General features: G+C 37.3%; 1 protein-coding gene and 1 pseudogene across 7 annotated transcripts in view; one reads left to right on the plus strand and one right to left on the minus strand.

The window, feature by feature from the left end:
• The window catches only part of Wac (WW domain containing adaptor with coiled-coil), a 68,936-nt gene that overhangs the window by 28,390 nt on the left and 22,489 nt on the right, over positions 1 to 18,057 (minus strand). The window lies entirely within an intron of this gene.
• LOC130885635 (protein FAM13C-like) lies at positions 65 to 16,567 on the plus strand (annotated as a pseudogene).

Here is an 18,057-nt window from a genome sequence, read left to right on the forward strand (position 1 = left end):
AAAAAAAAATGTCTGATCCTGCTATAAATGGACATGGCTTAAAACTAAGACTACATAGTTGAACATGACGGTACACATCTTTAATCCTAAAACTCTACAGGCAGAGTAGGATCTCTGTGAGTTTGAGGCCATCCTTTTCTACATAGTGAGTTCCAGGACAGCCAGGACTATTGTGGACTTTCTAAAACCAAACCAAACAAAAAACAACAAAGAAGGGAACCACAATGACAACTTTTGAATGGAGTGTGAAAACCCAAATGATTAAGGACAAGAGATTACAGAAAACTTGCTGTTTTCAGTATTTCAGAAATCTGATTTTAAAAAATAATCCCTAAACTTGCTCTTTTAATAGTTTTGAAAAATTCCTAAACCAAAATAACATCAAGATTTTTTTTTAAGAGTTTAAAGATCTAAGGGAGGAACCTACTCAAACTGGTAAATATGACATAAAAAGCTTGCTCCTGACAGGGCCAACTCTACCTAAACATTCTTAACAATGACCCATGTCTTATTAATTCACATCCCAAAGACACCAGGGGTAACAGTTTCTCCACTACTGTTTTAGGGAAAGTCAATGTAGAGGGCTTGAAACATAGCTCAACATGAAGTACTGTCTGTCACATCAACATAAAAGACACCAGGAAAATAAAATAAAAGCCTAGGAGCATAAATCTAAATATGAACAAAAACATCAATAACTGGTGTAAAGAGTCAACACGTCTGTTAATGTTTCATTTCAGTTTTTCAGGCAAGAGACAATAAAACTGACATTTCATTTATTGTTTGTTTGGTTTTTCAAAAGAAGGTTTCTTTGTGTAGGCTATCTTGGAACTCTGTAGGCCAGGTTGGCCTCAAACTCAGACATCATCCTGCTTTTGCCTCCCCAGTGTTAGGATTTAAGGTGATTCACTGCTTCCAGGCCATAACTGGCATTTTAAAGGAAAGTACGAATAAAGACTAAGAGTGGTGTGTTTCATATGGGTTAACGTAATGGTCCTGTGGTCCATGAATTACCAAGAAAGAAAGATGACTGAGAGAGATGGGAACGACTACCAAGACTCGAGAGATACAAACAGAAATTGTCAGCTGATCTATTAAAAACCAGAACAGAGAGGAGCAAGTATTTGAATGTAGACTGCCAATTCCCCATTAGAGGTCAAAAGCAGATGAATTTGGCATGGTAATACACAAACATCGGTGACAAACAAAGAGTAATCAGTGACAGCTACAGCCAAGATTAAATTTTGGTTATGGGTCCTTTTTATAAGTGAAGCTACAAATAGACTCAAATGTTCAAAAAAAAAAAAAAAACTATTGATGTCACAAAAGACAAAGAGGATTAACCATTAGTATGGTTAACAAAGTAATCTAGCGCCAATGCGGGCAATTCAATAAAAGAAATTCACACAAACAGTGGCAAAACCTAAAGACTTACATCTACTTAAATTACAGTTATAATCTTATACGTTAACAAATCATTTTTCTAGATATAGTAAATCCAACAACACAATAAAATCTGAAACCAATCAAAATTAGGCCAAAGCAGGACAGAGGCAGGCAGATCTCCAAGTTTCACACCAGTTTATCTCAACAGCTCATATTAATGAGGGAACCTTAAATTCCAGAAAAACTTCCTAATAAGAGCTACTCACCACTAAGCTCACCATTATCTAAGCTATGTGCACAAAATGCGGCTTGTGTTGAACATCAGTTTCCCACTGAGAGTAAATTTTCTATGTCCCAGGCAGTTGGTAAGGGTAAAACTACATCAAGCTAATTTTAAATTCAATTTGAGCTTCCAAGAGATAGCATTCCAGAGTTACCATCAAAATCTGAGGCTGGAGGAATGACAGATATTGTTCATAGGCTACTAGGTAGAAGACACTAGGTAGCATGGTACTGGATACATCCATGTTGCACCATCATGATTAAGGATTACAAATTAGACCCTGAAGCTTCAAAACAAATCAATGACAACGGGATGGTATTAAGGGCCTCAAGATAGTGGTTCTCAACCTTCTGAATGTTGAAACCTTTTAACACAGTTCCGCATATTATGGTGACCCCCAACCATTTTGTTACTAGTTAATAACTAAAAATTTACTGTTTTGAGAGTTAATGTAAACATTAAGATGTGTTTTCCTTTTTTCCATTTGATTTTTTGCACCTTTGTCAAAACCAGGTCTTTTAAAGTGTGTGGATTAATATCCAGATCTTGGATTTAGTTCCATTGATCCTCCCGTCTGTTTTTAATGCCAATATCAGACTGTTTTCAGTACTGTAGCTCTGTAGTAGAGTTATGTCAGGGATTGTGTTGCCTCCAGAAATTCTATTATTGTACAGATTGTTTTCGCTACTCTGGGGATTTTTTTGTTGCTGATGTTGCTTTTCCATATGAAGTTGAGTACCGTTCTTTTGGGGTCTGCTAAAAATTTTGCTGGGATTTTGATGAGCATTGCATTGAATATGTAGATTGCTTTTGGTAAGACTGTCATTTTTACTATGTTAATTCTACCTACCTAAGAGCATGGGAAATCTTACCACTTTCTGATATATTCTTCAATTTCTTCAGAGATTTAAAGTTCTTGTCATACAAGTCTTCCACTTGTTTGGTTAGAGTTACTTCAAGATATTTTATGCTATTTGTGGCTACAATGAAGGGTGATGTTTCTCTGATTTCCTTCTCAGCCCATTTATCATCTGTGTATAGGAGGGCTACTGATCACAATATACCAATGATGATGCGATGCAATCCAAGAAGGCACATACCAAGGCCACCATGCACCTATTGTTCAAAAAGGCCTATGCTATGGAATAATCCTATTTATTGTATCTGAAGTATTTTTCTGAGACTTTTATCACTCAAGCCTACTACCTACACATGACCTAGGGGGCTGCTGGCCAAGAACAGGAAATTTACTTAGGTAATATTATATCCTTCTGGAGTCTTTGATGGAGTTGAAGAATAGATAGTTATAATTGTTTTCCTTTGTTATGATAAAAGATAAAATAGATGTAAATATTGTAACTGTAATTCTTGCTTTATAACTATTTTGTTATATGTAATTTTGCTATGTTAAAGTGAAAGTCTTTCCTTTTTGTTTAAACAGAAAAAGGGGAAATGATGGAAGAAGGTCATTGGCTAATAAAGAAACTGCCTTGGCCCATTTGATAGGCCAGCCTTTAGGTGGGTGGAGTAAACAGAACAGAATGCTGGGAGGAAGAGGAAGTGAGCTCAGACGCCATTTCCTCTCCTCTCTGGGGCAGACACAATGAAGCAAGCTGCCAGGTCAGACATGCTGAATCTTTCCAGGTAAGACTGGTGCTACACAGATTATTAGAGATGGGTTGATTGGAATACGAGAATTAGCCAGTTAGGGCTAGAGCTAATGGGCCAAGCAGTGTTTAAAAGAATACAGTATGTGTGTTGTTATTTCAGGGCATAAGCTAGCTGGCGGCCAGGAGCCGGGCAGCAGGAACGCAGCCCGCAGCTCCCTACAACAGATTTTTTTTTTTGGAATTATGATTAATTCCACTAAACTCCCTAAAAGTTACTCTTCTGAACACATCAGGCCTACTGGCATCAGAAGTGTCAATTACATGAGCTCACCACAGCCTGACAGAGGGAAAACATAATAGCATAAATCAAGCCCTAATAATTACAATCTTACTAGGAGTTTACCATCCTACAAGCCTCAGAATATTTTGAAACCTCATTCTCTATCTCTAACGAAATCTATGGGTCAACATATTTTCATACCAACAGGCTTCCACAGACTACACGTAATCATCAGACCTACCTTTCTCATTATGTCTCCTTCGACAACTAAAATTTCACTTTACACCCAAACATCACTTTGGCTTTAAAGCAGCAGCATATTGACACTCCGTCGATGTATTCTGACTCTTCCTATACGTCTCTATCTATTGTTGAGGATCTTACTTTCTTAGTTTAACCTGTACATCTGACTTCCAATCAGTTAGCTCTAGTAATAATCTAGAAGTAAATTGGGAGCATGGGGACCTTGGGAGAGGGTTAAAAGGGAGGTTGAGTAGAGAAAAATGTAGAGCTCAATTGAAATCATTAAAAAAAAGATGCTTTCCAATGGTCTTAGGCCACTCCTGCGAAAAGGTGTTTAAATCTCCAAAGTGTTAAATAGCAACCCACAGGCTGAGAACCACTGCCCTAAGGCTATTATTACAATTATCATAAACAACTATTATACCAAATTAAAGATATATATGCTAAAATTTCCATCTTGCAGATATATAAAAATATGAGCCACTAGAATGTCTTTATCCACTATTTAAGTTGTTGCTTCCATAGATTTTCATACAACTATGACTATACTATAATGATAAGAAAACCACTGCTTCTGTCTGAAATGGACACCAGAATAATCTACTAATGAAGGCTGGATTAGAGTTCTACTCTGACATTTATTTGCTAATTTTCCTAAACAAAAAGCTGTGTTTAAATCTACAGGCAATCAAAGAAGAGGTTTGCTAAAGACACAATGATTTACTCTATTTACATAGTATTTTGTGGGTAGGGTCTACCTGGTCTCTCAAAAAGTTAGGACGCAGAAATCTACTTGTAGTGATTATCAATGAAACTAAAATATCGGCAAACATTGACTATTTGACAAGCTTCTTCCCTTAAAAACCGTAAGCTTTCAGGTCAAGTAATACAGATCTTCAAAATTAAACACCTTAAGCATCAACATCCACTGAACTAAAACATAAGCTTTACAAAGGTAACCAGTAAAAGCCATAATTTAGCAAAGCATTTGGAGGGAACATTATTTGAGGTTTACCTTCTGCATACTGTCCTCTCTAAACTTAAGCAATATAACAAGCAGAGGAGCAAACTTCCCAAGATCAGGGTAACGGTAGCAGTGATGGCTAAAGCTTGAATCCTACCCAAAAATTGTTCCAGGCACAATTTTTATGAAGCCTAATGTTTTAATCTCATATTTACTTCTGTATCAACCCCATGATCTTACATATTTTAAGAGTGAGAAGAAAAAAAAAACCTATCTTTTCCTACTGTAACAAACAACTAAAGCAAACATAAAGAATGAGCATTTGGAGAAATAACAAGATCGAGAACCATCACAATTCAACTTAGTTACACACAGAAACTTGATCTTTCAAATGAGCAGTAACAGATAACATATATGTGCTGAAATAATCTCAACAATGTTTCATCCAGTTCAGCAAACAGAAACCAAGCTATGGTTTAGTGTCCTCTCTATGCTGTTGGCACATTACTAATAAAACTTCAGCATTATTGAAATATTCCCCAGTAGAGCTTTAGTAAGATAAGACTAGTTTTAAGAGACTCAAGTTTAAACCAAAAAGTTGGAATAAGCACCTTAATTAAAGGTCTCTTTTAAGGGCAATGATGGGGGTGGGTTTTGTGACATTTACCTTTGTAATCTAAATAAACTAAAGGCTCCACCCTCTTCAATATTTATCCCAAGAAGCATAAAATAGAGTATGAATCTGTACTACTTTCAGGCTAAACTTCCTGAATGTTCAGTAGCAGACTGATGGTCTTTGTGCTTTACTATTCAAACGCTAAACCTATACTTCTGCTATTCTCATCCTTCCTGCCTTGAAATAAAACTTACTTGAAATAAAGCTTACTGTGGGTTATACTGCAATTTACTGACACTGAAATAGACAATGTCTCTTAAATGAGGAGAACAAATAAAATCAGAAGATAAAATACAAAGGAACTGCACTTGATAGTCAGTCATCAACTTTAGATCAATGATAATTTTAATGGTAGCAACCAGAAAGTTACTGAACACTTGAAACAAAGATCATGAATTGAGCTTTATCATATATATAATATTTACACTGGAATCCAATAGTCAAAAGAATGCAAAATATTAGCCATTTCTCATATCAATTATTGAAATATATTTAATTAAATAATATATGACAAAACTATTTTAAATGCATAGCATTTGAATTGTAGTAGTAAACAAAACAGAAAATGGTCGGAAGCACCAGGAAGATGAATGTAGGTCATATGCAAACATTTTTATAGAAAGGAACTTGAGTATCGGGATTTAGGTAAGAAGGATGAATATGACATCTTCTACAATCATACAATCATAACCAGTATTTGAAAACGACTTTGATCCGCTGTGATAATGAGAAATTTTACATCTTGTTTTTCTTCTTTTTTTTTTTAAAAAAAAAGCCCAACATGAAAATCAAGGGAAATAAAGCCCGGAAAGCTGGCTCAGAAGTTAAGAACATTTGATGCTCTTTAGAGGACCTGGAGTTTATGTCTAGCATCCATATGGCAGCTCACAACCATCTGCAAATCCAGACCCAAGGAGTCCAACATCCTTTTCTGGCTTCCTATAGTACCAGACATACACATGGCACACAAACATACATGAAGACAAAACATCCATACACATTAAATATTTTTTTAAAAAACTTTAAAGATACACAAAAAAAGCACATGGCTGCTGAATGACAGACCCAAGATATGCATACCCCAAACCAAAGTTAAAGATAAAAAACAAAATAAAAGCAGCCCTTGGAGACAGTTCTTATGTCTATCTAGTAAGGGAAGAGCTTCCTGAACCAGAAGAAAGCCTAGGTCTTTGCCAGAGAAGACAACTCATTAATACCGGAAACTTCAGAGGCAACACCTGGTACTCCCCTCCAATAAATTTATCATACTTCTGTCTGTATTTATATACAAGGTAGTATTTGTATACAAGATTACTAACAATTACAAAAAACAAACTTTAATAAGAACCAAAGACAACCAATATGCAAAGACCAAAGGAGTACACAAAATAAACTGGTCAAGAAACCACTTTTCAAAGCAATCTTGAGGAATAGTTTTCCCTCAACAACTTTATGAAACAATCAAAGAAACAGTACAACAGAAATAATCAAAAATGGCTAAGAAATATAAGTTAGTGATAGACTGTTTCTATTCTGGTTTCAAAAAACAGCATAAAAATAAAAATTGTTGCTGGGGCGGTGGTGGCACATGCCTTAAATCCCAGAAGCTGGGAGGCAGAGGCAGGAGGATCTCTGTGAGTTCGAAGCCAGCCTGTCTACAAAGAGAGAGTTCCAGGACAGGGTCCAAAGCTTAAGAGAAACCCTGCCTCAAAAAGACCATGGAACGAACGAACAAAGGAATGAAATAAGAATTGTCATTGCTTCTCAGACACTGAGAAACTGTGGGAAAGCAACCACTTCTAGATTTGACTGGGGCCTGCTTCCACAGGAGGAACTCACACTGGGTATTATAAACTAGGTTAAAAGCCCACAGTTTGGAAGATCAGAGAGTTCCAAGAAGACACATCTAAACACTAAAGCTGTTCAGCAAAATGGATGCTGCCAAACACCCTTCAAGTATTCATGTTTCTACTTACAGAATTAGTGATGTTCTCAACCTTATTCAAAGAAACATCTCTGTGCAGTGAGCACTGGACAATGCAAAACCACAAACCTGATCTAAGTACTCAGAACAAGTGATTGTTAAGTGCTCTGTTCCAAATGGGACATCTATACCAACTACCCCAGGCTCATGAAGCATTGCTGAACATGGGAAAGCAAGAATGCAAGAACAAGGTGATAGGGTGGAACACTGTGAATGCTGTCTTTGGAATAGAACATGGTGACTGCACTACTGAACTCACTACAGTCATGGATACCTGCAAAAGATCAAGCCAACAAGATCAATCAATACTACAGCAGGCAGTACTAACTGGACTTCGGGAGTTACACGCTCAAGTGTGTGGACGTGTGTGTGCCTGAAGTGAGAAGAGGACATGTGGAGGACAGATTCATAGGTAATGTGGGAGTGGGGGTTGAGGGTGGATAATAGTCAAGAAGCATTGAATACATGTATGAAAATGTCAAGGAATTAGTTAATTGATGGAGGGGCAATAGACAGAGGGAAGGAATGAATGAACACCACTCAAAGCAATGTCACTCCTAAGAAGCATATGATCAAGAAATCACAAAGCATTTATACAGACAAATGGGCAAATATGCTTAATCCTGTTTTTGTTCTCAGGAGGCAGGATCAGGGAAAGGGGCAAACAGACTTCTGCATACTCAAGGCCAGACAAGATTTCAAAATTAAAGCAATTATAATTTGGGCAAAAGAACAAAAAAGAAAATTCAAAGACATAATTTGCAGAACTGCCAGCTCTAAGGGGAGTAGTAGAGAATGTCAAACCCAACTAAACATATGGGATCAACAACTGCTTGTTTTGATTGACTACTGCTTTCGTTTATGGCAAATGACAGACACTATAGAGCCATGTATTAATTTACTCTATAATATACTCATTATAAATTTTCATTGTTATATATTATTAGTCACATCTGACTCACTCTGCACACCTCCACGTGTAAGAACAAGCAAATGCCTAACACGAACACTATTCTTATGTAACAATCATTTAATCTTTGGTAACTTATTATGTGTTGAAGCTCCTATAAGAAACCAACAGTAGCCGGGCGGTGGTGGCGCACGCCTTTAATCCCAGCACTTGGGAGGCAGAGGCAGGCGGATCTCTGTGAGTTCGAGACCAGCCTGGTCTACAGACCTAGTTCCAGGACAGGCTCCACAGCCACAGAGAAACCCTGTCTTGAAAAACCAAAAAAAAAAAAAAAAAAAGAAACCAACAGTAAAAGACATATCTCACTTAATATGATTCTGTCTAATTTCCAAAACACAATTAGGTGAGGCTCTTGATAATCTGAGGCCTTTTGAATCTGTGTTGATCTGCTTAGCTCATTCTGACAGCTAGGTTTGGAAATTACAGGTCTCCTGTAACTATAAAACATACTAACGGGTGTATTTCAAATCCAGAGCTGTACTGTATTCTTATTTCTGGAATTAACAGTGATGGTCTAGGTATACACTTGGCTATAAATATCAGACACTACTTTCTATGTTTTACTTTCATTTTATCACAAAATATAGAACAGCAACAATATGAACCTCTGAAAATGGTAGCTCAAGAGCCTTAGAAGTTAAAAATTGCCATTAGTCTGTTTATGTACTATAATTTTTCTATAGTATATAATAATCAAACATTAAAATGCACATTATCCAGAAAGCGATGCTGATATTTTACGAGCAAAATGAAAAGCAAATGTGGTCCACTTAATGTTATTCCACACTAGAAACAAATATTGCTGCACTGGTATTCTAAGTCCTTTCCTTGAAAAGCGGTTAAATATCTGCATGACAATGTGATTAGAGAACAAAAACAGGAAAATTAGGTCATTAGTAATTATAAAACAACTTCACTCTGATAACATTGAGAATATGTTGTTTGTATCTACATATGATCACCAAGATATTTGTACATGAGTATCACAATTGCTAATTGATAAAACTGCTAATAGATAAAATATTAGCAATCTACAGGGCTGGGCAGTAGTGGCACACATCTTTAATCCCAGCACTTGGGAGGCAGGCGAATCTTTGTGAGTTCGAAACAAGCCTGGTTTACATGAGCTAGTAGTTCCAGGACAGCCAGGGCTGATACACAGAGAAATCCTGCCTCGTAAAATCAATCAAAGAAACAACAAAAAAAGCAACCTACATAATTTTATACTGTGGAACTGAATGAAAGTTATGCTGAACTTGGGATGGCAGGCAAACCTACATATGCTTAATGCTTGAGGACAACTAAGTCAAACCATCTGAGTAAGATCCTTAGACTCACATGTAAATTATTCCTGACATTTCCACCTTAATACTCATACCCAATAAATAAATATGATAAAAAGAAGGAAGGCTAAGGAGTTGCCTCAGCCAGTAAAGGCAACTGCAACCAAAGCTAAAACCTAGTTCATGCCACAGGACCCACATGTTAGGAGGAAAGAACACATCCCCTTTATCTGTCCTCTGGAAAAGAAACCAATGAACTAGCTAAAAGCAGCAGAACATTAAGGACATACGTCTACATTAACAAGACAAGTAGTGTGCTTTTGTTCTTTCATTCCCCTAATGATAGGACCCTACAGACACTACCTCTGCTCCACCAATTTACACTCACGCATTCCTACTCTTTTTTTTTTCTTTTTCGTTTTTTCAAGACAGGGCTTCTCTGTGTAGCTTTGGAGTCTATCCTGACCCTAGCTCTATAGACCAAGACGGGCTCGAACTCAGAGATCCACCCACCTCTGCTGGGATTAAAGGCATGCACCACCACGGCCGGCCTACTAACTCTCTTAATAGCTCATCTGAATTTTATTCTATCTCCAAGACTTGACTAAGGTCATTTATGTCCCCAAATTCAATTTGCTCTCTAGATTTAAAAAAAAAAAAAAAAAAATCAGTCATATTAATGAACACCAAGGCATTTTTCACTACTCTTAAACTTTTAATTTTTCTTTGTATTGTGCATGTGTATTTATATGAAGGTACACAGCTGTGTACAATGTGTGCAATGTTCATGAGGGAGCCAGAGGACAACTTTGGGTGTCATACTTCAGACACCATCCTGAAATTTGCTTTAATACTAAAGAGCAATGTATATGATGTCTGTAGCAGGCCCTACCACTTCCAAACCTTCTTGTTTTATACCTCTGAACAAAATCATCAACCTTGGTTATTAAGCCAAACTTCAAAAAATACTAGCTTTTTATAATCAAAACTTCCAAAAGTCCTAGGAAAGACAAACTATTAATAATGCTAAAATATAAACTAATTATGAGAGGGTTACTTTTTCTGATTTTATTTTGGGATAGGGTCTCACTCCACAGCCCAACTGGCTCTAAACTCAGAGTCCTTGTCCTCACTTTTTGTTAACATGACATAAGCTAGAGTTATCTGACTTCAATTACAGTACATCACCATCCCTGGGCAGGTGATGCCTTGGTATATAAGAAATCAAATAATTTTTAGAAGCTTGTTTGATTATTAAACCAAACACTCTATTGTAAGACAAACACCACCTTGATTTCTGTTTCTTCCAACACTCTGAATGCAGCATACATGCGAAGGCTCAAATTCTAAGAGCTATTCTTCACACTTGTTTCAGGTAACTTTTTCAAAAATAGGTTACTGTTGTAGGGAGAGGGCCCGCTTGTTCTTCCTGGCTGCCCAGTTAGCTTAGCCCGGAAATAACCACACAGAAACTGTTCTAATTAAATCACTGGTTGGCCCATTATCTTTAGCCTCTTATTGGCTAACTGTCACATCTTGATTTAACCCATTTCTATTAATCTGCGTATCGCCACGTGGCAGTGGCTTACCAAGAAAGATTCTAACCAGTGTCCGTCTCAGGGAGAGGATCCATGGCGTCTCTCTTTCTTCCCCCAGAACTCAGTTCTGTTTTTCCCGCCTACCTAAGTTCTGCCCCTATCTGACCAAGGCAATTTCTTTATTCATTAATACAAGCAACACATAGAAAGAAGGACCTCCCACACCAGGTTAATCATTCAAGTTCTATCAAACCATGCACCACATCAGTTTCTCATTTTGGACTCAAAGTCTCTTAGAGTAACCCACTTCTCTCAACTACATCTCCCACTCTTCAGGACGAGATAAGGGAGTAAACAAGAAGGTGAAAATATGCCAAAATAACATTTTATTGAATCCCAGATCATTTTAAAGTTATTCCTTTAGTTTTTTTATTGGGTTGCTTAAAATGAAAATTTATCTTTCATACAAATAATGGCAACACTGTATGTCACTAGTTTTATACTACTGCTACTATATTGTCATAGTGTTGGCATTGGAAACACAGTAAGTTATGGCCTAAGGGTTCATCAGTTAATTATATAAATGTAGCTCCTGACAGAAAAGATGGCATAGGTTCCATCTAACAGAGTCAGAACAGGGTGGTTATCAGAAGGGAATTCAGAAAATAAAATAGGACACAGTGCTCTTAGATGGAATTCTGCAGCCCCAGGATGACACTGGAGTACATTCCTGAGAACATCAGGCCCCAGAATGAGCTGTGATAACTTGCTTGGCACTAAAAAAATGTGGCAGGTGATCTGGGAGCAGAGACCTAGAGGTGGAAAGGGGAGAGAAGGAGTGAGTAAATCATATTGGAGGGCCACTGAAGAATCTACCACTATAACACAAGGACTTGGGCTTGACTGATGATGACTCTTGTTGCAGGACATTTGATCATACTGTGTGAAGATGTATCGTTGTTTTATCTCACCTGCTTAAAGTGCCTTCTGGTTGGTTTAATAAAGAGCTGAATGGCCAATAGCTAGCCAAGAGAGAATAGGCAGGACTTCCAGGCAGAGGTAAGAACTCTGGGAAGAATCTGAGAAGCAAGGAATTCTCCAAGTAGATGTGGAGGCAATTGGATGCACAGTATGGAGGAGAGGTAATCAGCCATGTGGATATAGATTAATATAAACTGGTTAATTTATAAGAGCTAGCTGGGAACAACCCTAAACTAAGGCCATAGTTTCATAGTTAATAAGCCTCCGTGTCATTATTCAGGAACTGAAAGTCTGACTACAGACTGTAACCATTCATTAGTTCTGGGAATCAGTCTAAAGGACTGGGAGGGATAATGACACAGACATGTGCTAACATAAAAACCCTACAAAGAGTAGTCGAAATTATCTATCTGCTATATATCTGTTTTAAAGCTATTTATAATCTATTATTGTAATTGATTACATAAGCATTTTCATATATTATTCAAGCAAAAACTACCTGTGTTTATTAGACAAAGGCCATTTCAACTTGACTAACACTCTCAACATCAACATCCTTACATACACAAACACACACAAAAAAATCCCAAAAACCTTTGAAAATGTGGATACATCCATAAAATACAACCATTTTGAGAAAGAAAAAAATTTCAAATTATCATACTCTCAATTTTAAAACTATATTAAAAAGGTATAGTAATCCAACTAATATGCTCTGCTACTAAGACATATACAAAACAAACGCACACAGATTCACAGACAATGCTACCAAGAATAGATTATAAGGAATGAACAGTAAACAGCAGAAAATCTAAATAAATATCTCCCTCAAACAGAAGGAAGGAAACAGCCATTTATAACACATACAAAAAAAGCTTAAATATTTGTATGAAAACTCTTTGTAAAACTGTTCAAAACTACTAAAAATATATAAATGACTCTCACTGACACTGGTGTTGGTGATAATTTTGAGTATGATATCAGACACAAACAACAAAACAAAAAATAAGTGGCTCACAGCACAAAAACCCTCTATGCAGAAGCAGTAGCAGCAAATGCTACCCTACAGAATGATAGAAACGCTTTAAATCTGAATTCCTCTTAAGGTCCAAATACCTGAAGTATATGAGGAATGTATTATATACTGAATCAAGTAATCCAGACCAGAAGAACACTGAATGTTTGCAGCCTACAATCTTTATAGGAGTTGAGTATATAATAACCTGGGCTAACTGCAGAAACCAGGAAAGTGAAGACACAGGGGTAAGGGTGGGCTAGAAGGAATGTTAGAGACTAGGATGATAGGACACAGGTTCTATGAAGGGGAAAATAGGAAAACTGAATGTGACACCTTTAACTGCACACATGGAAAGCAAGGAAATTTAAAGGGAGAAGAATGAGGGTGAAATAACTAAGTTTAAAAAAGACTTAAGGACATCTTACTTAAAAATATATTTGTTAGTATATGCAAACTTTGAAAAGAAGCTACCCCACGTGAGGTGATGAATGATATGCTCAAAAAGCCATAAATAATAAAACACAGTGCCAGGCATGAAAAGCCTCCCTTCAAATTGTTGGTCAGAAGGTTTGAGGAGACTAGCAAAAAAATTTACCCTTGTCCCTGGTTACCTCTCAGAACCTGGAGCTAAGTCCTTTACTGAAGACACCACACACTTAGAGGAACCAAGCTGTAACTGACCTGGAAGCCTCCTGTCTGATGACACAAGCCAAAGGTGTTATCCAAACTGCCCAAGAAGAAAAGTAAGCAACAGTCCTACCAATCAGGACGCCAATGAACCACAACAATGATCATAAAGGCAAGATATCCCCCAAGGTGAAATAGTAGCAAGTATATGTTGGGGTAACCCATAGCTGTCTATCTGGATTTAAGGATTTATAAACTGTAGTATAAATCCAGGCCACTACCCTGTGGTGACTTTACAGACTACAAGAAATCTACAGTACCATTTTATTAAACCAGCATAATCTCTAAATATTTATCCATATGCCTTCAGGTAAGTGTAGCCCTCATCACTCAGCAAAACAGCTTCTTTTTACAACAGACACAGACTATTACAGAGTCAATAAGTGGTCAAAATGCAGAGAACTATTTGTGAGGTCCCCAACACATCAGGACATCTATAACACAGTCTCTACATACGACACAGAACAATACAGAGGAGGTAGGAGAAAAGACTTCCACAGCCAGAGTTCCAGGGAACCACTACAAGAATGTGTTTTCTAGACTTGACAGGAAGTTGCATTCATAAAACCTCAACATAAGACACCTAAACAAGACCAGCACAACAGCAGATAACATACCACTATGGATGGGAGAAATCTCACAAGGACTCACCCCTATTTGAAGAGCTACAAGCAATTAATGGCTGATTAGAGTCTTCTCCAGGGACAAGCCTCATGTTATAAGCTATCCAATCCCAAATGAGCAGTCCTAGACACATTACATACAAACAATGCTAAATGGACAGAACATATATACTTTTGTGTATTTGTGTATAAAACAACAAAAAGGTCGTGAATTTGACAGGAAGTCGGGGATAAGGGAAGCATTGGGGGGGTGGAAATGAACAGTACTCTGGTATGGGAGAATTGTCTGTATTCTGTCAATCATGTTTTAAATAAATGCTAATTGGCCACAGAGGAAGTATAGGCAGGTCAACCAGACAGGAAGTAGAGACGGGGTGATGAGAACAGGAGAATTCTGGGAAGGAGGAAGCCCATTTCTCCCAGTTCTGCCCAGACCAGGGAAGAAGCAAGATGTAATCTGCCTGTCTGAGAAAGGTACTGAGCCATGTGGCTAACATAGATAAGAATAATGGGTTAATATAAGTTATAAGACTTAACAAGAAGCCTGAGCTAATGGGCCAATCAGTTTATAAGTAATGCAGACTCTGCGTGATTTCTTTGGGGCTTAACAGTTGCAGGAACCGGGTGGGACAGAAACCCCAACAAGCAAGCCCTATGTTACAGTACTCATGTATGAAACTAAGAGATTTAAAAAAGAAAAACCATAAGAGACAGAATGTTTTTTTTTCCAAAAAAAATTTATAAAGATTTATTTTTATTTTACATGCATTACTGTCTCATCTGAATGTATGTCTGTGTAAAGATGTCATGTCCCCTGGACCTGGAGTTACAGACAGTTGTGAACTGCCATATGGCTACTGGTTAAATGGGTCCTCTGGAAGAAATGCCAGTGTTCTTAACTGCTGAGTAACCTCTGCAGCCCCACAGAATGTTTTTTAATCATCTAACACTCATTTCATGTTCACCAAACTTGCAAGAGCCAAGATATGTGGACCTAAGTAGTCACTAAATACAATATAGTGCATAGTCTCATTCTGAGATTCCTGGAGGCAGGATCGTCACTTTGAGGTAAAGACCCCATGCCAACTCATAAAGATGCGATAGACCAGAAGAACTTCAGTCTACAGGCACCAGCAGGCTACTCTATCACATCACCAATGGTGACAATCTGTCGCTATTACCACGGTGCTCCATCTTTTGTCAGAGGTTCAACCTGGACCCTAAGACCCTAAATCAACCCAGTTGCCACCTAGCAGTCAGAAGTTTATGATGTCACAAAGCTCTTCTTCATGCAGTGGTGGAGATGGCAAGGAGCCCCAGACCATTACACAGCTCACAAAGCAGATTCAGAGCCTCAAGAGGAAGATTCAGAAGTCTGAAGAAAAATTTGAACAAGACTTCGAATCCTGAAGTTCTGAAACAGATGAATGATTTGGCTAAGGGACGCAGCTCAAAGAACTAAAGCTGAAGCTGTCGGAAGAACAAGGGAGTACTCACAAATCCCCCAGAGAAACCTACCCTGAGAAACCTACCCTGAGGAACAGCCTCCAGTGCCCAGAGAAAATGGCGAGTTAGAAGTTGTGAGTCCTAAGCCAAGTCTGCTGCAGAAGAGACTTCAGATACTGTGGTGATGAAGAAGAGAGACCAGACCAGACCCAGGATGATGTGAAAGTAACTAAGCAACACAAGAACCTCAGTAAGCCCTTTTCTGACTGATGGAGGATTACCAAGAAGTCTTGTCAACACCCTCCCTGATTCTAACGATTACGGAAGATGATTCTGATGAAGATGTCCACAGAGAAGCAACCTTCTTTACCAGATCCAGTGTCCAGCCTTCCTGTTGATCACCTCACCTACTCTGAGACAGAGCCTATGAAGACTGCTACCAGATGAAAAGAAAGAAGGGAAGTAACCAGCTCTCCATGTCTATTTACACGAGGCCACTATGCCAGTCCTTCTTGACCATCTCCCAGAAACTAGGGCTGACAAGAAGAGGTTACGGTAAGTCCTGCAAGAATTTGATGAACAGTTTTTCAAATAGATGGGAAGAAGTCCACAGAAGGAAGACAGGATGCTAATGGCAGAATACAAGCACATAAAAGCCAAACTGAGCCTGCTAGACGTCCTCATCAGCAATCAGGATGTGGCCAGAACTATTTGAGGTTTGGCTCTGATCAGTTCCACCCAAGATAAAGTCAAGTTCATTTTCCTCTACTGTTCTTGCTAAGTAGTTTTAATGTACTGAAAACTGAGCACTTTAGAGATAGTATTAGCTGTTTTTACAAAGGCAGAGCTAGTGTAATTATATACGAAAAGGGATTTAAATAGGGAAATAATAATAGGTAATAGAGATTGACAAAAAACATTCAACCTACTAAACACCAAACTGAAATCCCCATTAAAATGTAATTGTCTCAAAAAAATAAAAATCTAATCTTGTCAAACCTAAAATAACACATAGGCAGACTACCTGTTAGAGAAGGCTTATTAATGCCCAAAGATTGACTTCATTGATATATGAAAAAGAGCAGGGTTTAAATTAAAAAATTAACTGGTGAGACAAGGAAAACTTCTGCTGAAGGTTATTTGTCCTGTATGTCCGTGTTTTAAACACCATAAAATACACCCAACTGTGTCACTAATTTCTACATGAAAATAGTACATTATCTGATCTGTTATTTGAAAATTTACATTTCTAGTTACTAAAGTTCATTTGGATGGCATGTACTTTGTTAATTATCTTAGTCTATAACTGACAAATGTTTGTTAAAATATTAAAAATTTAAAATAGGTATATTGTTTGTGTAGTATAATAACGCAATTTTCTTGTTTCTTGTTTCCTACACTAAGATTATACAACTATTTTTCCACTGAGAATATGCATCTTTCTTAATGTTCCAAGGTCTGTACTTTATAAAGTTAAACATTCTGCGCAGGGTGAAAAGCTTGGATATCACCAAGACACCTTTGATTTGCTTTTTAGTGTATCTTTTTTCTCCATTATTTAAAACACATTTATTAACTTTGGCTTTTGTAAGATCAAGTAACAGACATTTTCAACTTTGTTCCTATTTCTGTTTCCTGTAATTTTTAAGCATGGTGTTGAAGAAACTCAGATTTTCAATTGCTTGGGCAGAAAAAAAAAAAACTCATTCCAGAAGCAGACCACACCAGAGGCATACTGTTTTCTTTGTATTCATCTGATGTCTTAAAACTTTTATGAATCAGAGTAATGGCCTTCATAAATTTAATTAAAGTCATCTGCTTGTAAGAGGACAGATACACAATTATTTAAGGTTTACAAATTACATCTTTGATAAGGGAAATGGTTTCATGAAATGTATACAATTGATATTAAAATGCAACTATATTTTATGTTTGTAAATATTTATACAACATACAAATATCTTGAAATTATTAAAAAGTATGGTGTACACACACACAAAAGATTATCTTGCCATTTGTACCAACAAAGATGAACTTGCAGAACATTTTGCTATGTACAATAAGACAGAAAAACAAACACTGTAT

Source organism: Chionomys nivalis, chromosome 13 (assembly GCF_950005125.1).
Source record: "Chionomys nivalis chromosome 13, mChiNiv1.1, whole genome shotgun sequence".
NCBI classification, from domain to species: Eukaryota; Metazoa; Chordata; class Mammalia; order Rodentia; family Cricetidae; genus Chionomys; species Chionomys nivalis.